The 24,420-nt window shown below is 43.5% G+C and overlaps 1 protein-coding gene across 5 annotated transcripts in view; it reads right to left on the bottom strand.

Moving 5' to 3' along the window:
- The window catches only part of ATXN1 (ataxin 1), a 282,751-nt gene that overhangs the window by 246,683 nt on the left and 11,648 nt on the right, over nucleotides 1-24,420 (bottom strand). For 3 of the 5 annotated variants that reach the window (XR_005659564.1, XM_029052530.2, XM_029052526.2), the window contains exon 2: nucleotides 22,983-23,116. The exons of the other annotated variants lie outside the window; for them this stretch is intronic. The gene's annotated coding sequence lies outside the window, so the exon portion shown is untranslated. The remainder of the gene's footprint in view (nucleotides 1-22,982; nucleotides 23,117-24,420) is intronic. 5 annotated transcript variants of the gene reach the window in all.

The following is a 24,420-nucleotide window of genomic DNA, read 5'->3' on the forward strand; positions in this document are numbered from 1 at the left end:
TACCGTCGAAGGAGTCAAACTGGGGAGTTCTATTTCCCCTTCGTGGTCTTTGGGAAACCTGTTCTTCCTAGGCAAGTCAATAGTTATTTTCCCCTCAACCCAGGTTTATGTCCATGTAAAATGGTGACCCAAATTCCTTCTTTCTGAAAGAAACTGGGATCACTCTGCTACAGATCTGCAGAAAAATCTTCTCCTGTAAACCCAAAGCTAAACTCTTCCACCAGGGAAAATCCCTTGAATCATTAGGGACACCTATCCTTTTTGTTTTTTTTAATAGTATCGTTAAGCTCCTACAATGTGCCAGGTACTGTTCTAGGCGCTGGGGTAGATAGAAGCTAATCAGTTTGGACACAATCCATGCCCTTCGTCGGGCTCACAAATCTTACCCCTATTTTACCGATGAGGTAACTGAGACCAAGAGGAGTGAAGTAACTTGCCCATGGTCACAATGCAGATAATTGGCAGAGCGCTATTAGAACCCAAGTCCTTCTGACTGCCAAGCCCATGCTCTATCCACTAGGCCATGCTGCTTCTCAATCCTGGTACCAATGTCTATTTTAAATTAAACTGCTTGGCCAACTAAACCAATTAAGGAGGAGGATGTATGTGGTTGTAGAGAGTTTGGGAGTTAAACTTTTCAGACCATTCACTGTTCTTTGAGGAAGTTGTTTGGGGAAGCCTTGTGGCCTAGTGGAAACAGTACAGGCCTGGGAGTCAGAAGACCTGGTTTGAATTCCGGCTTTGCATCCTGCTTGCGGCGTGACCTTAGGCAAGTCACAAAACTTCTCTGTGTCTCAGTTTCCTCATCTTTAAAGTGGGGATTCAATACCTGTGGGACAGGATCTGTGTCTGACCTGATTATCCTGTATCTACCACAGTGACTGGCACATAATAATCACAATTATGCTATTTGTTAAGCGCTTGTATGCTACGTGCCAAGCTAAGCTCTGGCGTACCCACAAGCTAATTGGGTTAGACAGTTCCTGTCCCATGAGGGGCTCATGGTCTCAATCCCCATTTTACAGATGAGGTAACTGAGGCACAGAGAAGTTTAGTGACTCACCCAAGGTCACACAGCAGACAAGTGGCGGAGCTAGAATTAGAACTCATGACCTTCTGACTCCCAGGCCCGTGCTCTCTCCACTACACCGCACTTCACAAATACCTCTGTTACTACATTGTTTGACCCACCAGTTTTGGGTTGAAACACAGTCACAAGACCACTGAACAAAACCAGAACATTCAGGTCACGTTAACAGCAACGCCCTAGTTGTGAAGAGGAGATCCATCTACTTCCTCCACTGAATTTATTACATCCAGGAAGCAGGGCTTGGGTTACAATTTTTGGTTCTTTTGCTGATTTGCACCTTCTCTACAGCCCACAGAATCTTGAAGCATGAAAAAAAGCCAAAATGATGTCCAAAAAGGGGTAAAAAAAAAATACTTTTGACTCTCAGAAGAGAAACAGGAAGTTAGTGGGTAAAAATATTTTTAATCGAATCTGAAAAATTATTTTGAATGGTTTTCTCATTCAATCAAGTTGCACTCGATAAGAGGGGTTAAAATTGAAGTTGCAACATATCGATGGTTAAAAAAAATTCACAATAAAGTAAAGCAGAGATAAAAGGAGTCTGAGTGCAAAATGGAAAATTGTTGGGCTAAAAATGGAACTCCCGGTGGGATACTACAAGGACCACAGCTTGAAATCTGGAAATGATGATTTTTTTTTTTCCCCCAGACAGTCATGCCTTGAAGCTGCAAGACCCTGGTGCTTCATGAAAGGCAGAAATTATAGAAGATGCTTCAGGATGTTCCAAGACCTCTATGAGGCATATCAATCCTCAGGGTTTCCCCAATTTTTCCTTCATTCCTCCTCCCTTTAATGACCCTCTCCTCACCAATTATAGGATAAACATGAATAGCCTTCAGAGTAAACTTAGGGGTGAATCACTAGAAGTGATTTATTCAAGGTCCCGTAGCAAGTCAATGAAAGATTCATGAAAGAGGATGCAAGTCTCAGTTCCTAAGATAGCACTCCAACACTGTCCCAGCCCAGTTAACTGGTATCGGCTTAGATATTAAATGCTGCTTGTGTTAGAGAAAGAGGAGCTTTAAATTCATTAGAAGTGCACAATTACACCCACCGGCTTGCTTACATTAAATGCGCTGAAAACCTACCTTAAAGAATTGTGCAAATTTACTGAAGTGCCTACATATACGAGCATGCTCAGTAGCCCAAGGCACGGGCCTGGTTTTCGGTTGAAAACAGCTGTGTTCAATTGCCTGGTAAGCAGTTTGTGTCGAAAGGAACGGGGCAGAGTCAAAAGCAGCACCAAATGGCACAGAGACTCCTTTCTAAGATTAAATGGGCATTAATCATATTGAGGCGGGGTGGGGGAGAAGCCGAGAGAGGGGATGCGGTTTAGAAAGAAAGTAGTCACAAGTACTAAGCTGCTACGAGAAATAAGGTCGTCAGAACGGTCAGAAGAAAAGCAACATTTATGAGTCTTTAAGCAGGTAAGGGATGAAAAACAGAGCACTTTCATTTGGGGACCAGGAAAGAACAGCAACAGCTCAGCGCTAAAGGGGTCTCAGAGGCCCAAACATCTTGACAAAAATACCCTTTAACCTACCCATCCACCTACTCAAGTTCAGTGCTGCCAACGAACGCTCAGAACCAGAGCACGTCATCGGGACCATGCTGCTTAGAGACACGGAGGGGCTAAAACTTCAGAGGGAGACGAATGGTTGAAATGAAATGGGACTGAAATGCTTTCTTGAAGACGAGGGGGAGTCACCCAAGAACTTCTCGGGGGACGAGAGCTTCCAAACCTGCGTGCTATAAAATTCCCGAGTTTAACGTATTACGTTATAGAGTGTGTAGTTTTACCTTGTTTTCTGCTGCCACATTCACCAATCTCCTTATCCAAGTCTTTCACTTGGCCTTTTCTTTGTCCCACTGGAGGACGGCTTTATCAACTGGTTTATTCTTATCTGATTGAGCTACTGCTTTTTTCCCCCACCCTCTGATTTCTGCCCCCACCCCCCACCTCCTCTCCCATAACTCACCCCACCTACACTGGCATTCTTTGTGGTCAAAGAATCTGTCTCAGGATCAGTGTTCAATATTGCAAATGTCAAGTATAGCACACTACACGTTTCCTGTGCTATTTAAAGCATTGAAAGCAATTATTTGCTGTGAAATATTAAACCGTAAATTTTGCTAGCTGGTGACAAGTCCTACAGCCTTAACTCTGCCAGATAACCGTCAGCTCACCCATATACAATTTTAAAATCAGCTGGGCTACTTTACCATTCTAATACTATTCATAGCAGGATTTTTCCAGTTTTCACAGTTTTATGACTTGTTCTTCAAGATACTGCACTAACTACACAGACACAGCTTTCCTCTGTAACCTTCTCTTCCCATTCATTGAATATTTAACCGCCATCTCAGAAGCTCTGATCTTTAAATCTCTGTGTAAAACGAGAAATGTACACCAGCACAGACCCTCACAGAATTTAAAGAAAAAAATATTAACTAGCTACAGGAAAGAAAATAAATGTGAATATGTAGTTCTGAGTTTCAAAATCCACTTCATTTTTTTTTTGTATTTAGCTAAACCAGGGTTATTTTGACCGTTGCTTTAATTACTCTAGGTATTTTGGTTAGAAAACGTAGGTGTCTTAAAAGTAACAGATTTGCTTGTGCTACAGAGTTAAGATTGCACAGTTACCACGAGTTAAACACTGGAGGAGCTTGCATGCAATATAGTACAATTTGCAAATAGTGAATGCCTGCTCACTTGTTTAACTAGGTATAAATGAATTACTGGAATGAGTTTTCCTCCTGATCAAAGAACTACCTTATTAACACTGGGCCAAACTTGTAGGGCTTTTCACACACCCGAACAGATATTACTACTTGCTGAAAAGGAACAATAAAATATTCTGAGCGATTAGGCTCCACTTGGTAGTTTGATCGCATTATGAAGGCTCTGAGTCCCGTCATATTGGCAGACAAGAATGCACAATTGTCTTCAATACTGCACTGTTAACAACCACATGTCTGCCACAGCCAACGTTTGTGAATTTTCACAACCCTTCCTTGTGCGAATTACCACAACCCTTCTTTGTGCTGCTCCGGCCGGGTCCGGTTATGTAAATATTGCCATTATGAGTCCTGTTTTTGAAGTAGCTTCGATGTGGTGATCCTACATTTGGTGGGAAGGAGTTTCGATTGTGAGATATGGCGTCTACTCTCTCCTACTAGGAATCCCCCAAACTGGCAGTTTTAACCTTTCATTGGATCACATTTACTGAGCACTTACTGTGTGCACAGCACTGTACTCAGCGCTTGGCAGGGTACAATATAACAATAAACAGACATATTCCCTGCCCGCAACAAATTTACAGACTAGAGGATGAGCTTATCGGTCTCTTCTACAGCTGTGTAGAATCAATCTGTGGTATTGGTTCAGCACTTCTGGAGGTAAAGCACCGTACACTGTATTTGGGAGAGTACATCAGAAGCAAGACTCACTATCCCTTCCTGGAGATCGCCATCTAAAGCGAACTAAATTACTGAAACATCCTCAGTGTAGGACATTTTGTGATTTGGAGACAGAGGGGAGTAATCTAGCTAGCTGTCTGGGATTAGTTGTTTTTCTCTCCCCAAAATAAGGACTATTTCAAAATGAGGGCAGTTTTGCAACAATGCAGTGGAAGGTAACTCCAAATGGAATTTTCAGATTAAGATGATGAAGTCTAAATGTCAGCATCACAAAGCAACAAAAGGCCTACTAGAAAGAGAACAGGTCTGGGATTCAGGTGATCTGGGTTGTAATCCTAGCTCGGCCACTCTATTAATCAGTCGATCGTATTTTTTGAGTGCTTACCGTGTGCAGAACACCAAACTAAGGGCTTGGGAGAGTACAATATAATAAAGTTGGTAGACACATTTCCTGCCCACGACAAGCTTACAGTCTACACACTTGCCTGCAGAGAGATGTCAGACAAGTCACTTAACTTCTCGGTAACTCAGTTTCCTCATTTTTAATGGGATGTGTTAAGCGATTACAATATGTCAGGCACTGTACTAAGCACTGGGGTAGATTCAGATAGGACACAGGCCTTGTCCCACAGGGGGTTCACCACCTTAATCCCCATTTTACAGTTGAGGAAACTGAGACACAGAGAAGTTAAGTGACTTGCCCTAGATCACACAGCAGATGAGTGGTAGAGCCAGGATTGGAACTCAGGGTCTCTGACTCCCAGGCCTGCGCTCAGTCCACTAGACCACACTGCTTCTCTGAAAAGTCTGTAAAATGGAGATTCACTACCTGTTCTCCCCAACTGCTCACAGACTCTGTGCCTCATGAAGGGCGAGGGCCGTGTCCAATCTGATTACTTGTCTCTACCCTAGTCCTTGGCATATAATATGCACTTATTATACATATCGCTCTATTATTATTAGCAGCAGCAGTTTTCTGCACTGGTGTTCCCTGTTTCCTGCCTCTGCTTTTAGAGACCCAGAGATGGGAAGATGGCATGCTCTGGATAAGGTATAATATCTTATGTATATGTAACAGCTCTTTAAAATTATATATTATAAATTATTTATTGATTCATATGAATGTCTATCTCTTCCTCTCGACTCTAAGCTCGTTGTGGACAGGGAAAGTGTCTGCCAATTCTGTTGCACTGTACTCTCCCAAGTGCTTAGTATGCGCTCAATAAATAAGATTGATTAAATGATTAATGAAAGCCTTTAGGAGGATATCTGGGGGACGCCCAGGTGGCATAAAAAAAAGTAATGGCCCCAAAGGACAAGCAAAGACACTAGCCTTGGTAGCTGCCCAACCTTCCCAGTAGATTCCAATTAATATCCAGTCTACGGAGGGAGGACCCCATTTTTGAGGCACCTCTTTATAATGACATCAAATTCTCCCTCTAGGCCACAACAGCACAGCTATCATTTGTTTGCATTCAAAACGTGAAAATCCTAACAATTCTTTTGGCTCCATCTCCTATTCCAGCGAATACTAGTTCTGTTTCACTTCCCTATGCGTCTCATTTTGCTGGTTTTTTATGCTTCTAAACAAAACAATAAAACCATGGAAATCCATTACAGAGAACTGTTAGAAGGAATTCCCACATTTAACATTTCTCAAAACTGACCTACAGTTTATCTAAAACGGTTCCTTTGCAACAAAATTGGCCGATCTTACTGGGGGAAGGTTTTCTTGTCGCTTCAATTTCCTGTTTGATAAAATAAAGATGGACACGATAACTAATAGTTGTCATTTTCCACGTAGAATCCTTTCCAAGAATGTTAATGACCTGCCTCGGCCCTCATAAACGGCTAAAGCAAAACTTAGAGAGTGGACCCCTGTAGAAAAGAACTGAATCTGATCTGATTACCTGGTGCCTATCCTAGGGTGGGCACAGTGCTTCACGTCTAGGAAGCGTTTAGTGAACAAGGTAACTGAAACGACAAAAAAGAGTGACTAGTACAGTGGCTTATTTGTGCTGTAGTAAATGGACTCAGGTTAAGTGAGTTCAAGGATTTTACTTCCCTCATTCACTTCACTTTATTGGTTTGACTAATTCAACTCTAGTGATAGTAATAGTTCTAACAGCAATAATAGTAGAATTCGTTGTGGTAATATTAGTAACAGCATTATAGTAAAGATAATAATAGTGTTGGTATGTGTTAAGCGCTTACTATGTGCAAAGCACTGTTCTAAGCGCTGGGGGGGATACAAGGTGATCAGGTTGTCCCCATTTTCCAGATGAGGTCACTGAGGCCCAGAGAAGTGAAGCGATTTGCCCAAAGTCACAGAGCTGACAAGCGGCGGAGCCGGGATTAAGAACCCATGACCTCTGACTCCCAAGCCCGGGCTCTTCCCACTGAGCCTCTGAAGTTAACAATAGTAGAAATAGTAGTAGCCATAGTATTTACTGAGCACAATTTGGTGCAGTGCACTATATGAGGCACTTGGGAAATACAGAATAAAGAAGTGAAAGAGTCTTTTTCTGGACAACTTGAGTACTCTGATGTGAGTTATAATCAAACTGATGAATCTAAAATTTTCAGTGAAACTTAAAACCACTTGATCTCCATTAGACATGCTTGAGATGCAGCTGATGGGATGCATGGTCACCCCTGGGAATAATTCCCATCCTGACCAGTGCCTAGTTTCCAGTCCCAGATATGGGAAGCGGCATGGTCTAGTGGATAAAGGGCGGGTCTGGGAGTCAGAAAGTCATGGGTTCCAATCCCAGTTCTGCCACTTGTCTTCTGTGTGATCTGAGGCAAGTCTCTTCACTTCTCTGGGCCTCACGTCCCTCATCTGTAAAATGGGGATTAAGACTGTGAGGTCACTGTGGGAAAGGGGCTGTGTCCAACCTTATTAGGTTGTATCTGATCCAGATCTTAGAACAGTGCTTGACATAGAGTAAGCACTTAATTACTATAATTATTATTATTATTATATGCTCTCTGAACATGCAAACACAAAAGCGAGCACCTGGATCCACTAAAAAGCCGGCAAAGGAGGGATTGTGATTTCAGTTCTGGGCCAAATCAGAAGGAACGGATGACACGAAATTTCTGGGGGAGGCCTCACCTCTTTTCAACGAAACGAACAGTATCGCTTTTCAAGGAGAGCAAAACGGGGGCTAAGGCTCTTTAGTGGAAACTGTCAAATAATAAAGTACCCAGAAGATACCTGGTTTCACTTTCCCATTTCCTTCCCGATGACTATCAACTGAACCGGTCTGCCGTAGAACCAATCATATGAAAAGAGAGCAAAGCTGGTGCTATTTAAATAGCGTGAAATATTTTGTTAACCAGGCACAGATGGAAGGGCCAGGGCTTCTGCCCATAGCCTGGTTCAGAAACTTTGCTCTATTTTTACTCGTTTGGTGTACCGAGCGCATGTTTGCTGATTAACTCCTATGCGTTACAGCAAAATCTGTAATCACACATCCAGGTACCCCGACACAGGCTTAATTATTCTTAAACAGCCAGGGTAATATTACCAACAGGCGTGGAAGGGAAACGCATCCGTTAGACACCCGCTACCTTCTTTTGGCAAGGTAAACTCTGGCAGAGCTACTGCCAAGTTCAAGAATTGGTTTGTGAAACAGAAAGTTCTACCATCTCCCAGAGGATACGTCATCAACAACTGAGTTTTAGAAAAGAAATAAATGTTCTCCCTCGATCCAAAGTTGTTTATTTTTGAAGGAAAAAAAAAGAGATTGGGACAGATGGTTAATCACCTGGGGGAGACAGAGGGAGTAATGAAGGAAGGGAGAGTAATAGAAAGATATTAATTTTGCTGGGATTAAATCAGAAATGGCCAAAGTATCAGTTTTCAAACACAAACAGCTTTAGACAGGAGGCAGGAAGACCTGATGATCCAAAGCGGGCAGTGCCCAAGTAATGAACTCGGTAAGATTCGAGAAACTGGCAAGGATCCAGTAGGGGAGGGAAGTAGGGAGGGAGGGAGAGAGAAAGAGGGAGAGAGACACACACAAACACACGCACACATACACACACACACACCATCCTCCCACCCCCCACTCCCTCCCCGCCGCAAAAAAATCCCAGAAGAGATGACAAGGAAAAGTAATTGGTGGACCATGGGAGAAGAAGATTAAAGTGTGGAAAAAATGAGCGGCTTGGTGGAAATGTTTTGTTTTATAGAGATTCAAAGAAGGTTACGCAGTATTAAAAAAAAAAATCCACCCAAACCTGATAAGGAAGATTAGCAGCAGCACTGAGAGGAAAGAAACGATAAAATACCCAATTACGGAACTTTATTTTTCCCCACCCCATCTTCTTCAAGGTTCAGCACATCTAATGGCTCCTTACGAATCCTATCTCAGTCAACACTCCTGACCTCCCAGCTAGACAGGAACTATTTAGGAGTTGGAAGACCTTTCCTGGAGACCTGGGTGTCTGTTCATGTATATCTGGAATCTTTGACAGGACAGAGGAACAAAGAGTTCAAATTAAAGAGAAAAAAAAACGATAAAGGAGAGTACAAATCTGGTTGTCAGGATATGTTCTACTTTCGGTGGGATATTTTAGTTCAGTAAAATCTATTCAACTTGCCTCGACTGCCGATCCTCTGTGCCAATCCGCAGCAGATTTCTATTTCAGAGGGTTTTTGACAGAGAACAAAATGTTTCTGAAATGTCTCTTCTGTTCCTTTTGTCCCACATAGCATTCCACAAGCTGAACTCCCTACACTGGGGGCACCAATTTGTCAGCTTCTGTTTACTCATGTTCCAGTCATTCTGCAGCTTAGGTTCCTGCATGATCATCCCTTCGATATCCCACAGAGAACAGCTTCCAAACACTCTCCAACACCTGAGTCCCCGTCAACCAGAGGTATTCCCCGAATACTTCCCGATTACGAAGCCCTGCACTAAACGCTTGGACAGGGCAAACGGAGCAAAGCTCATCGTAATAATGATGGTATCTGTTAAGTGCTTACTATGTGGCAAGCACTGTTCTAAGCGCTGGGGTACACACAACCTAATCAGGTTGAATACAGTCCCCGTTCCACACGGAGCTGACAATTTAATCCCTGTTTTCCAGATTAGGTTACTGAGGCCTAGAGAAGTGAAGCGACTTGCCAAAGGTCACACAGCAGACAAGTGGAGGAGCCGGGATTAGAACCCGCGGCCTTCTGTCTCCCAGGCCCCTGCTCTATCCACTAGGCCACGCTGCTTCTCTTGAAGCAACATGTTTTCCGCCCTCAAAATCTAACGGAATTCTCCATAGAAAGCCACTTAATTTCCATTTACGATGGAGCGGTGTGCGTTCATTTTGAAACCCTAGAGACCAAAGCATAAGTGATTCCGATATTGCACTGAGGTTGTTCCTCCATAGAAATTCTGCTACTGTGTTCCGAAGGGAATTCACGAGAGAAGAAGGAAGAATGGGAGAAGGGGTTGGGAGGAAGATGCAGGCTAAAATTTGTTCGCAAAACCAATACTATAAAACTAATGATACAACTCAGTTCTACTATACTCTCCCTGGTGCTTAGTACAGTGCTCTGCACACAGTAAATGCTCAATAAATTCAATTAATAGTGCCATTACTATTAATTGCAAGTATTGAACGATTACTGTGTGCAGAACACTCTACTCATAAGTGTTCAGTACAGTCATTGGGTACAAGATACAGTAAATGGTGAATTCATCCTCCTTCCTCAATTGCAGCAGTTAGAACAATGCTCAGTGCTTAGAACAATGCTTGACACATAGCAAGCACTTAACAAATACCATTAAAGAAAAAATTGCAGGCCATTCTAGGAATAACTTGGTAAATCTGGCCCATCTGGAGAGTTGAGATCCTTCCTTCTCCTCCAGGGGTAAATACGTATTAAATATTAGTAATCAGAGTGGTACAACGATAATAATAATAATCATATTTATTGAGCGCTTACTGTGTGCAAAGCACTGTGCTAAGTACTTGGGAGCCTAATATATGCCAAGCACTGTACTAAGCACTGGGTAGATGCAATATAATAATAATAATGTTGGTATTTGTTAAGCGCTTACTATGTACAGAGCACTGTTCTAAGCGCTGGGGTAGATACAGGGTAATCAGCTTGTCCCTCGTGAGGCTCACAGTCTTAATCCCCATTTTACAGATGAGGGAACTGAGGCCCAGAGAAGTTAAGTGGCTTGCCCACAGTCACACAGCCAAGTGGCAGAGATGGGATTCAAACTCATGACCTCTGACTCCCAAGCCCGGGCTCTTTCCACTGAGCCACGCTGAATCAGACTGGACACGGTCCTTGGCCCACACAGGGCTCACGGTCTAAGTAGGAGGGACATCAGGAATTGAATCCCCATTTGACAGATGAGGAAACTGAGAACCGGAGAACTTGAGTGACGTGACCAAGATCACACAGCAAACAAGTGATAGAGCTCATTAGAACCCAGTTCCCCTTACTCCCAGACCCGGGTTCTTTCTATTAGACCACACTACCAGCAAACTATCACTTTACTTGAGTTCTGGCTTTCATGCCACCCAGCAAAATACTCAAATGAAATTTCACTAAATACCTTTAAAAAAGCCTCGTTTTCTCCAGAGTTTTCAGCTCAGTTTCAAAACGGCAGGGTCCACCACGGCCTAGTGGAAAGACCATCGAACTGGGTGTAAGGAAAGCTATGTTCAAGGCCCAGCTCTACCACTGGCTTAATTTTTGACCTTGAGCAGATCTCTGAGCCTCTGTGTTCTTCTCTGTGAAATGGGAGTAGAATGGATCTGGATCCTCTTGTGAAAGACAAACTGTACCCGATCTCAGAATATTTATCTGAGTGTTTAGCCCATAGTAAACACTTAATAATGCTATTATTAGTGCTACTAGAAGTACTGATAATAATGGTATTTGTTAAGCCAAGCACTAACCACTGGGTAACTACAAGATAATCAGACGGGACCGGTCCCTGTGCCACTTGGGGCTGGATGTCTAAGGGGGAGGGAGAAAGGGTATTTAATCCCCTTTTTATCAGTGAGGAAACGGAGGCCCAGAGAAGGTAAGTGACTTGCCCAAGGTCACACAGCAAGCAATCGGTAGAGCCGGAAGGAGAATCCAGGTCCTCTGACTCCCAGGCCCGTGCTCTTGCCACTAGGCCAAGCTGCTTCTCTAATACTGACTAATCACCTAGATATCTGGGGCGTAGTATGCATTAAAAATTAAAAAAAGCACCCATATAGAGTTGGTTCCAATTTAAGACATGTAAAAGGTCAATTACCTCATCTTGAAATTGGGATTATAATTATATGTGATGGGGCAGCGTACGCCATGTAACAATTTTGGAGCTTTTATAAATAGGATCTATCAAATCATAGACTATATTCACAGATCCGGCCACAGCCCGTTAGATAGTAACGATGACGATGATCAATCGATCAGTGGTATTTATTGAGAGCTTACTGGGTGCAGGACACTGTGTTAAGCACTTGGAAGGGTGCAATACAACAGAATTGGCAGTCACGGCCCCTGCCCATAAAGAGCTTACAGTCTAGAGAGGGAGACAGACATTAATATGATGATTATGGTGTTTGTTAAGTGCTTCCTTTGTATCAAGCGCTGTTCTCAATACTGGGGTTTACAGTAGGAGGGGAGACCAGGTATTTAATCCCCATTTTAGAGGCGAAGCAACTGAGGCTCAGTGAAGTTGTGACTTCCCCTAGGTCACACAGCAGGCAAGTGGCAGAGCCAGAGAAGTTGTGACTTCCCCTAGGTCACACAGCAGGCAAGTGGCAGAGCCGGAATTAGAACCCAGGCCTGTGCTCTTTCTACTAGGCCACGCTGTTTCCTCAGATCTTAAATTCAAATCGTGTAATGAAAATGTGTGCTCTACCACTTTGTATATGCTCACCATCTTGTAGGTTACCTTATATATGTCTATATGTCACTGTGATAACTAGCACCATGCCCTCCACCCACGAACCTTTCTTTTTAAAGGTATTTCTGTCAAGCGCTTATTACGTGCCAGGCACTGTACAAAGCACTGGATATAAACAAGTTAATCAGGTTGGACACAATCCAGTTTTACCGTCTTAATCCCCATTTTACCGATGAGGTAACTGAGGCACAGAGAAGTTAAATCATCCGGGACCCCTGAAGCACTGTGTACATATCTGTAATTTATTTTAATGTCTATCTCCACATCTAGATTGTAAACTCCTCGTAGTCAGGCAATGTGTCTACTTCCTCTGTTGTACTCCCCTGATGCTTAATATATAGCTCGGCACACTGTAAGTGTTCAATAAATACCACTGATTGATTGACACCCAGTTATAACTGAACTTAGTGAGATGACGGAACTGAGCACCAGTCAGGTTGCCACGCTGTTTCGTCAGGCAGCCTGATTGTAGAAATGTCTAGCGCCTGACAGAACTAACCACAACCATGTCCCGCCCCAACTTCTCATATCCCAGGACGATAACTCCAGTGATCTTTTCGACATTCGACAAAACGTCTACATTCTGACCTCAATTAAAAACACTCAATCAATTTCCTGCTAGAAACATTTTTTCCTTCACCTCTCATTTCTAGCCACTTTATATTTTCTTGTAGTTTGCAGAAGTAACTATCAGGAACAGTGATTTTCACAGGTAGCTGGTCAGATAAGTGCTATGAAAATTGCTTCGGTAGCTCAAAGACGTAAGGCTAAATCGTATGACAGTATCTCTTAACTCCTTTCAAGTCAAGGGAAACACCTCAAGTAAAATATGGGTCATTCATATTTTAATAATACATTTAAGGTCAACTTTTATCAACTCAATTTCCATTCCTAGGTTTGATATTATTTTAAAGCTGCCTACATTATTCATATAGAAGAAGATCAACATATTTTGAATTGTGATTTACAAGAAGAAAATGCTACCAGGCTGCACTGTGCAGCCTTCCTTCAAAATAGGCCTCATCTATTTATGTTGTCCGTCAAAACCCCACACTAACGAAACCTGTCGAAGGATTTTTCAGGTCAAAAAACATCCAGAAGAATTGTCAAAAAATTAGCCAGTCTGATGATACATGAGGCAGCTCTGTTAGCATCTGATTACATTTCCAGCTTGTCGGAAGTGGGGGAAAAAAGGAGGAAAAAAATCCAGCATTATTGGTTAGATTCTAACGTGTACAGTTGTGAAAAGAGAGGTTAAAGGAGTCCTTGGAAAAGACTGACATCCGGGAGAAAGAGAATACAGTATTTCAGAACTCAACTGAGCTTCAGGCCTAACTCAGTGATATTAATAGGATCTGAGAGGCAGCACGGCCTAGTGGAAAGAGCATGGGTCTGGGAGTCAGAGGATCTGGGTTCGAATTGCAGCTGTGCCAACTGCTTGCTGTGTGACCTTGGGCAAGTTACTTAACCTTCCTGTCCCTCAGTTTCCTCAACTCTAAAATGGGGATTAAATCCAACTCCCTCCTACTTAGACAGTGAGCCCCCTGTGAGATAGGGACTGTGTCCAACCTGATAAGCTTATATTTACCTCAGTGCTTAGAACAGTGCTTGACATAGAGTAGGCGAATAACAGATACCATAAGACAAAGAAAAATGGCAATTAGGGGGGCACTACAGCAAAAAGGTGCTTAGCACAGCACTCTGCACACTGTAAGTGCTCAATGAATACCATTAATTGAAAAAAGGTTAAGAGAGGTCAAGAACATGCTGTCTCTGTCCTGGAATGCCCTCGCTCTACCTATCCAAACAGACGATCACTCTCCCCCCTTCGAAGCCTTATTGAAGACACATCTCCTCCAAGAGGCTTTCCCTGATTAGGCCCTCATTTCCTCTTCTCCCACTCCCTTCTGTGTGCTTCCTTGGTTTAGCACCCTTTACTAACCCTTCCCTTAGCCCCACAGCACTTGTGTACAGAGCCGGAATTCTTTCATTTAATAATAATGCTGGTATTTGTTAAGCGCTTACTATGTGCAGAGCACTGTTCTAAGCGCTGGGGGAGATACAGGGTCATCAGGTTGTCCCACGTGAGGCTCACAGTCTTCATCCCCATTTTACAGATGAGGGAACTGAGGCACAGAGACGTCAAGTGACTTGCCCACAGTCACACAGCTGACAAGCGGCAGAGCCGGGATTCGAACCCATGACCTCTGACTCCCAAGCCCGGGTTCTTTCCACTGAGCCACGCTGCTTCACAAATGAAAGTCTGTTTCCCCCTCTAGACTGTAAGCTCCTTGTGGGCAGGGAGTGTGTCTACCGACTCTGTTATACTGTACTCTCTCAATCGCTTAGTAAAGTGCTCTGCAAACAGTAAGCACTCGATAATGATTCATTCACTCAATCATATTTATTGAGTGCTAACCATGTGCCAAGCACTGAACTAAACAGACACATTCCCTGCCCACCAGGAGTAACTGAAAACTAAGACACAGGGATCATCTTCCTAGGGATTTAGGATCTTAATACAGTGATCTGCCCACAGTAAGCAGTAAATAAGTGCAATTTATCGATTACTATGAAACAGGGATCAACTTCTTAATGATTTATGAGTTTGGTCCTGTGGTCTGCACACTTTTAGCATTCTACAAATACCACTGATGATGATGATGTATTTCATAAGCAGTGATACAATAACTTTCAATATCCAACACAAGAAAAGCGAGCAAGAGCAAGTGATCTTCAACCGAAAGCAAAATTGAGAAAAGGCAAGCTTGAGGGCTGGGGAGGAATCAAAGTAGGGAATGATGTAAACTATTCCCCAAGAAATTTTGTCCTAAATTACAAAGGTTTCTAAAAAATAACTATCATTCTCCATTTTGAACGCTGGCTATAATCCTCTAGACTGTAAACTCCTTGTGGGCAGGGAACACCAACTCTGTTGTATTGTACTCTTCCAAATGCTCAGGGAAGCAGCGTGGCGCAGTGGAAAGAGCACGGGCTTTGGAGTCAGGGCTCATGAGTTCGAATCCCGGCTCTGCCACTTGTCAGCTGTGTGACTGTGGGCAAGTCACTTAACTTCTCTGTGCCTCAGTTCCCTCATCTGTAAAATGGGGATTAAGACTGTGAGCCCCACGTGGGACAACCTGATTCCCCTGTGTCTACCCCAGCGCTTAGAACAGTGCTCTGCACATAGTAAGCGCTTAACAAATACCAACATTATTATTATTATACAGGGTAAGCAGGTTGTCCAACGTGAGGCTCACAGTTAATCCCCATTTTACAGATGAGGTAACTGAGGCACAGAGAAGTTAAGTGAGCCTCACGTGGGGCAACCTGATGACCCTGTATCTTCCCCAGTGCTTAGAGCAGTGCTCTGCACATAGTAAGGGCTTAACAAATACCAACATTATTATTATCATTACCATGCCCTGCAGTCAGTAAGCCCTCAATACATATGTTTCATTCATTCATTTATATAGAAAATGGTGCATAGTTTGGTTTTAAACTTACTATCGAATGAAATATTGAAAAGCCTCTTAACAGCATTGGTGTTCCTTTAGTAAAGCTAAACAGAATTCAGGAAAATTCATTCCGCCACCCCATCCTCCTTCAGTGGTATTTATTGAGCGCTTACTGTGTACAAGGCACTGTTCTAAAGGCTGTTGTTTCTGTAGCAGAGATTCAACCGAGTTCTCCGCTCAAAACACCCAATGCCGTTAAGTAATTCATTTGAAAATAAAGAGGGAATCACCAAGTGGGAATTTCCCAAGCAATTAGTTCTCTGAAGCAGATGACATACAAGCGGAATGGGGGTGGAGCTTTTATCCGTTAGTCATATGTCAAAGTCAAAGTCTCCTAATCTGAAGATTAAAAAAAAAACACACAAATGTACTCCCTGCTTTGCCAGGTGTGATGTGGGATACAGAACACAATGAAGGTAAATCTAAAATGCAGTGGGTTGGGCTCACTGAATCGGGAAACACTTTTTTTCCTCACTCGTGATTCTAAGCTGTCTGTTCTCCCTGCAGACAATAATACCAACGATATTCATGAAGCACTTACTAAATGCTGAAGACTGAGGTTACAAACAAGATTACAAAAAAGCAGCGAGGACTAGTGAAAAGAGCATCGGCCTGGGAGTCAGAGGCCCTGCATTCTAATCCCAGACTGCCACTTGTCTGCTGTTTGACCTCCGGCTAGTCACTTCACTTCTCTGTGCCTCAGTTCCCTCATCTGTAAAATGGGGATTCAGACAGGGACCGCATCCAACCTGATTTCCTTGTATCTACCGCAGCGCTTGATGCGTTGCCTGGCACATAGTGAGCGCTTAACAGATACCATTAAAAAGAAATGAACAGATTAGATACTGGCCCTGTCCTACACAGGGTCCACAGGCTTAAGAGAGAGGGGAAAACAAGTATTTTATCCCCATTTTTCAGAAGAGGAAACAGACACGGCGAGGTTTAAGTAGCTCGTCCATGGTGGCCCGAGAGGAAAGTGGCCGAGCCCGGACCGGAATCCTGAGAATCCTGAGAACCTTGGTCTCCTGACTCCCCATCCCATACCGTTTCCAAGCAGTGGACTGGCCAGCCAAACCACCCTGGAAGGACTGTAGGAGAAAGAAGGTTACGATATTCGTGAAGCACTTACTATGTGCCAAGCACTGTAGTAAGCGCTGGCGTAGTTACAACCTAATCAGGTCAGACTCAGTTCCTGTCCCTCCCAGGGTTCATTTGAGAAAGCAGTAGCCAGAGCCAGGGAGGGACCAGGGATACAGTGGAAAGGAGCTGGGATGCGAGATGGGATATTTGTGCTTCCTGACCAACCCTCCTAAAGCGAGGCCTCCTTTCACGGAATGCTTTCTTCCGAGACTCTGCATTCTCCAATGACCAAGCGGGAGATGCAGCTTCTATCTGCCAAATCTCTGAAGCTGAGCAATGACCCAGCACAGCTCTTGAGTCTAATGTCTAACATCCCTCCGAAAGGCAACCCCTGCCTAACACAATCTAAAAGCCAAATTATGCCAGGACCCCAGACAGATGGACAGAATGATGGGGAGTTGGCCACGTGTGTGTGTGTGTGTGAACCTAGCGGGGACCAAGAATCAATCAATCAATCACTCAGTGGTATTTATCGAGAGCTTACTGTGTGCAGGGCACTGAGCTAAGCACTTGGGAAAGCACAATATAAGAGTTGGTGTACACTTCCTCTGACCACAATGAGCTTAGAGTTTAGAGAAAGGAAGAAGAACCAGAGGAGATAGTAGACCCAAGGCAGGGTTCTAACCCCAGCTCTGCTTATGGTAGACTGTGTGACCCTGGGCAAGTCCCTTACCTTCACCATGCCTCAGTTTTCTCATCTGTAAAATAGAGGTAAAGATCTCTTCTCCGTAACTCTTAGATGATAAGCCCTGTCTGGTGAGCCCGATCTGTTTATCTCCCATCCACCCCGGTGCTTAGCATGTTGTACGCACTGAAAAATACCATCGTAATTATTATTATTCCTTAGGTGAGAGAGGGTCTAGGAGATCAGCCTGTCTGAATCACAGACATATGTAGAAGGAGGGGGCTTGGTTACCGGAGAGGAAAGAGGTCCGAATGAGGATTTTACTGCTTAAAAGGGGAAGGAACAGAAAACTGGGGGATGGGGAACAAGGTTTGAAGAGGAAGAGACAGAGGAAGGCATTTGGAGCTTAGAGGGAACTAGTCTTGAAGTCTTCCTCACCGTTCTCAGCACTCCAACTCAGAGTGGGATGCCCCGATTCAGGAAGAAGACGTATCTAAAGAACTAAACTTAGACTGGAAGAAAGAAACAAAGAAAAAGCATAAAGTCAGGCATGCTGGATAGGGGACCCTAAGGAGTAAAGGAATCAGGAGAAACGACGGATCATCTGAACGGAAGAGGGAAAAACAGCATGGCTGAAGGGGGAGGAGGTGAAGAAGTGGGCAGGTGACAAGAAATATACTAAAGTACCTAGTGTCCTCAGGTATTAAAAATAGGAATGCGTTCTGTGTAAAGGGTCAGATGATATGTCTCCCAACATGAAAATTTCTTCCTTTTCATCAATAATACCATCAACTGTACCTTTATAAACAGATGAGTTAAAAGCAATAAAAAAATTATTGACACTAAAAAAAGGGATTTTTCATATATGGTATTTGTTAAGCCCTTACTCTGTGCCGGACAATGTACTAAGCACAGGGGTAGATAAAAGATAATCGGGTTGGACACAGTTCCTGTCCCCCATAGAGCTCTCAGTCTTAATCCCCATTTTATGGTGAGGGATCTGAGGCACAGAGAAGTAAAGCGCCTTGCCCAAGGTCACACAACAGATGAGTGGCAGAGCTGAGATTAGAACCCAGGTCCTCTGACTCGCTAACACTTGCTGTTTTCCCTAGGCCATGATGCTTCAGAGGCATCTCCTGAAAATAGTATTTTTGGTAGCTAAGGACAAACAGTGAGGTATTGCATATTTCTGAGGGGCTGCCATTAAACAGACATAAGGTGATTTGGGCTGCACTGCACCCATTCTCCAATCCGCCGTCTCACCGGCGATGCATGCTGATGAGCTGCTGGACACGGAGGAACTGGCAAGAGGGCATGCCAGTTGAAAAATAATAATAATAATGATAGTTGTGGTATTTGTTAAGCGCTTACTATGTGCCAGACACTGTACTAAACGGTGGAGTGGATACGAGCATGTCGGATTGACACAGTCCCTGTCCCACGTAGAGCTCACAGACTCTCGTGCCATTTTACAGATGAGGGCACTGAAGCACAGAGATCCTCCCGCAAATACCCAGTCCTGGATTCTGTCTCACTGCCAGCGGCATCAGTTTTGAACCGATGAACTACTTTTTTTTAACGGTATTTGTTAAGCACTTATTACGTGTCAGACACTATACTAGGTGCTGGGGTAGAAACAAGCTATTCACATGTCCCACATGGGGCTCATAGTCTTAATTCCCATTTTACAGATGAGGTAACTGAGGCACAGAGAAGTGAAGTGACTTGCCCAAAGTCACATAGCAGACAGATGGCGGAGCCAGGCTCAGAACCCAGATCCAACTCTACCACTGCACAGCTTTTAGGGACATTAAGTGTGGCCTAGTGGAAAGAGCAAGAGACTGGGAGTCAGAGGACCTGGGTTCTAATTCCAACTCTGCCACTTGCCTGATGTGGGTGACCTTGGGCGAGTTGCTTAGTTTGTCAGTGAACTCCCTGAGTTAATGGGGATTCAACACCTGCTCTCCCTCCTCTTAGACTGAGCCCCAGTGCTTAGCATATAATAAGCGCTTAACAAAAACCACAATTGTTAATTATTTTTATTATGTCCTAAGCCTTGGCATCATCCTCTAGTGCACTGCCAAACCCTGTCAGTGGTTTCCGCACAGTCTCCTGGATCTGCCCCTTCCTCTCTACCCAAACGGCTACCATCCTGCTATAAACTCTGGTCTCGCCTCAGCTAGACTACTGCATCGGCCTCCTTGCTGGTGTCCCAGCCTCCAGCCTCTCCTCCACACTCCTGCCTCACACAGATTATAATAATAATAATAATAATAATCGTGGTATTTGTTAAGCACTTTAATACATGCCAAGCACTGTTCTACGCACTGGCAATCAAGGTAATCAGGTCCCTCTCCCACATGGGGCTCAGAGTCCTAATCCTCATTTTACAGATGAGCTAACTGAGGCCCAGAGAAGTGAAATGACTTGCCCAAGGTCACACAGCAGACATGTGGCAGAGCCAGAATTAAAAGCCACGTCCTCTGACTCCCAGGCCCGTGCTCTTTCCATCTTCCTGAAGTATCATTAGGCCCACATCTCCGCCTCTCCGCCAAGCCCTCCACTGACTCCTTGAGTATTTCACGTCGAAGAATAACATCTCATAGTCATCTCATCTCATCTCATAGTCATTATCATCTCATGAGAAGCAGCATGGCTCAGTGGAAAGATCCCGGGCTTGGGAGTCAGAGGTCATGGGTTTGAATCTCAGCTCTGCCACTTGTCAGCTGTGTGACTGTGGGCAAGTCACTTCACTTCTCTGGGCCTCAGTGACCTCATCTGTAAAATGGGGATTAACGGTGAGCCTCGCGTGGGACAACCTGATGACCCTGTATCTACCCCAGCGCTGAGAACAGTGCTCTGCACATAGTAAGCGCTTAACAAATACCAACACTATCATTATAGTCGACTTCAAGGCCCTTCATCATCTGGCCCCACCTTAACCGTCTACTCTCTTCTTCCCCTAATCGCCATCTCTCTGCCTTCATTCCCCTCCCAGGCCGACCTTCACCCACCTCCCACCTCCGACCCCTCGCTCCCTCTGTACCTCTGGTTTGGAACTCCCTCTCTTCCCACCTCAATAGACCTCAGCTCTTTCCACATTCACATCCTTCCTAAAAATCCCAACTCTTAGATGTCGACCCCATTTATTTATTTTGGACAGGGTGGTGAACGTTTTCAGGTCTGTCTCCCCATTAGAGTGTCGGCTCCATGAGGGTCAGAAACATGGCACTTTGCAATCCTGCACTGCCCCAACACCTAGTACAGTGCAGTCTGCACCAAGAGGGCGTTCAATAAATGCTACTACTATTCCCAGTGTCTGTTTACAGTAGTGATGAAATTGCTCCAAGAAGAGTAAATAGAGGGCCACAAATGGGATGGTTGCTACAGATGTCACCTTGTGATTTATAGATGGCACAAGAGACAAATAAAACAACACTGGAAGAGATCAAAGAGAATATTAATTGTTGTTAGCATGAGCAGTGCTTCACATAAAATCCTCTTAATAAAACTGTTTAGAGGAAAATGGGGGATTTGTTTGTTTTGTACAAAGAGATGCTACATGTCCGGAACTACATAAGCAACTTGCATATTAGTTTTAGCTAATATTAGCTGAACTCCCTAAGTCTTTTTTAAAAATTATTTTAAGCTCATAAATAAGATGTTTTCATTTGATTTATATTGCACCCCATAATAGGCAAAAGCATCCTTAACATGCTGGTTTTCTGCTTACCCGTGCTCAAACCACGACTTGCTCTAGCTATACAAGGCATTTGTAAATACTGTAACTAAAAGCATAAACATGAACTGAGTTTTAACAAGAAACTACACTTAAATAGATGCCGAAAAGGCAATGTGGATTATGTTGTTTGCATGCCCGAGTTTAGCAGTCAATTGCACCACTATAACAAGATCATTATTTATGCAAAATGTTTAGATAATGCTTCTAGTATTGCTTTCAATGCAATCACAGGAAATGTCAGCTGCTCAAAAATTCAAGGTGACTTTGCACTCTATTGTTGCTAATACAATGTGGGTATTCATAAGATACTTAAACTTGATTAATACCCTATAAAGACCTCTGCTGCTTTTCTGCAAGTTGCATGCATTAGCCATTAGACAACACTTCTTCTGCCAGATTCCTTTCTCATAATAAAATCATTTTCCAAAACCAGGATATAACTCCATTACAAAACTTTCCTTAATGCCCCTGTTCGACGGAGGATTGTAGTTTGTCTACCACAACCATATTCGGCGATAGAGCTATTTTCTTTCTGAAAACTTGAGACAAGCGTTCGACAGTGCCAACACGCTCTGCTTGGCATATAACTCTCAGAAGGGAAAATCCTCCACAGAGATACAGCGGTTGGAACCCGCCCCCTTCATTCTAACTGATTGTTGTAGACGGTAAAGAGCACGTCTTCTCATGTAACACCTTGCTTCGGCTTTTTCCCTTAACAACACCTAAGACCAGTACTAAGACGAGTGCATCCATTTCACAGTACTATATGGGTCCAAACTCAAAAGTTATTCCACAGTGGAGCATTTCTGTCCCTCTGTTCTAAAGCAGAATGCTACAGTATCTTAGCTGGCCTCCAGTAAACAAACAATCCTTTTAGCCTTTGCATTGAATTCCACAGTTCATCTTACAGTGATGGAAAGAAACAACAGACTTCTCTTCCTACAGCCCCTGGATTGCTGACAACCTTAGCATAAATAAAGTTCACAAGGAGAAGCAGGAATGAAAAGGACATCATAGTTGCTCCCCAAACCTCTTTAAGTTGTTTTTTTGGGTTTGTTGTTTTTTCTTTTGCTTTTGTTTTGGATGTGTGTGTTTTGGGGTTTGGATTCTCTTGTTATTTTAAAAAAATAAAAGCAAGAGATTTTAGGTTCTCATTTTAAGTGCCCAGTTCATTTCTGTGCACACAGATAGTGCTCAATAAATACCATTTTGATTCATTGATTACTATCTTTGGACCACGGTGCATTTCTGACACCTACTCAATCTGAAACGCTTGAGAGAACCTTCCCCAGGATTCTAGTCACAGAACAAGGCAGCACCTGTGTGAAGTTTCTGCAGGGCATGAAAGCCAGCTCCTTTGGGCAAAGCAGACTAAACAAAATCATCCTAGACTGATGAGCCTGGGCTACCCCCCTCCTCTCTATTAGCTCCAGGAAAGGGGATTCCACAACCTCTACTGGTTACCCATTGTTGTTTTGAACAATTTTCTGCCAGGAAGTCCTTTCTTGTATCTAACCTCAATATCTGCTGTTGCAGTTGAAGCCCGTTTCCTCTTTGCCTCTCTTCAGTGGAGGTGGAGAAGAGCCGGACAGCATTCTCCATATAATAAATCCTCTCAAGCTCCCTAGGTCTCCAGGCCAGAGAAGTTTACTGTAGGAGAGAAAATTAGGAAGTTGTAAAATGCAAACAGGCTTCAAGCAATAAGAGAGTCGACAAATGTTGCTCACCACAGAGCACACAACTTTTTTTTTTTTTACAGAGTCTGTTATCTTACTCATAGTACTTTACAACAAAGCTTGAAGGACAAAGCTTGGCCTCATGATAATAAATCAAAAGAAAAAGGACTTGTTACCAAAAGATTAAGTCAGGGTGAGCCTTAAAAACTTTAAACTCTAACTCAGCTTTGGAAATGAAACAAACAACACAATTCAACTGCTGGAGTAGGGATAAACAGCCAGAATTTCCAGGATAAAAATTCCTCTGGTTCATACTACTTGGGACCGGGGACAAAAAAATGAAATAGTCTCACTAAGCTCTCCTCTGACTTTCAGGCCCTTCCCTGCAGTAATGCTAAGAGAGGTATAGGGTTGTATAAGACTCACGAAAAAATCCAGAGCTTGTACTGGGCCTGCCTCGAGACGCATGCAACCATCGTGGTCCAGAAATTGGATTTTAAACTGGACTGTAAGGTCCTTGAGGGCAGGGATCCCATCTACCAACTCTATTATACTGTACTTTCCCAAACACTTGGTACAGTGCTCAACACACAGTGAGCACTTAAGCAACATGGCCTGGAGAAGCATTATGGCCTAGTGGAAAGAACACGGACCTGGGTTCTAAGTCTGGCTGTTAACTGCTTGCTCTGTAACCTTGGGCAAGTCACTTAACTTCTCTGTGCCTCAGTTTCCTAAACTGGAGATTAAATATCTGTTTCCCCTCCTACTTAGACCGTGAGTCTCAAGTGGGGCAGGGACTGTGTCTGACCTAATAATCTTCTACCTACTCCAGCACTTAGAACAGTGTTTGACACACAGTAAGGGCTTAACAAATGCCATAAAAAAATTTAAAAAAATTTAAAATACCACCCACCAATTGATTTAACCCAAGTCCTCAATTCATTCATTCATTCAATAGTATTTATTGAGCGCTTACTATGTGCAGAGCACTGTACTAAGCACTTGGGATGAACAAGTCGGCAACAGATAGAGACGGTCCCTGCCGTTTGACGGGCTTACAGTCTAATCGGGGGAGACGGACAGACGAGAACGATGGCGATAAATAGAGTCGAGGGGAAGAACATCTTGTAAAAACAATGGCAACTAAATAGAATCAAGGCGACGTACAATTCATTAACAAAATAAATAGGGTAATGGAAATATATACAGTTGAGCGGACGAGTACAGTGCTGTGGGGATGGGAAGGGAGAGGTGGAGGAGCAGAGGGAAAAGGGGAAA

The sequence above is a fragment of the Ornithorhynchus anatinus genome, chromosome X2 (assembly GCF_004115215.2).
Source record: "Ornithorhynchus anatinus isolate Pmale09 chromosome X2, mOrnAna1.pri.v4, whole genome shotgun sequence".
Taxonomy (NCBI): domain Eukaryota; kingdom Metazoa; phylum Chordata; class Mammalia; order Monotremata; family Ornithorhynchidae; genus Ornithorhynchus; species Ornithorhynchus anatinus.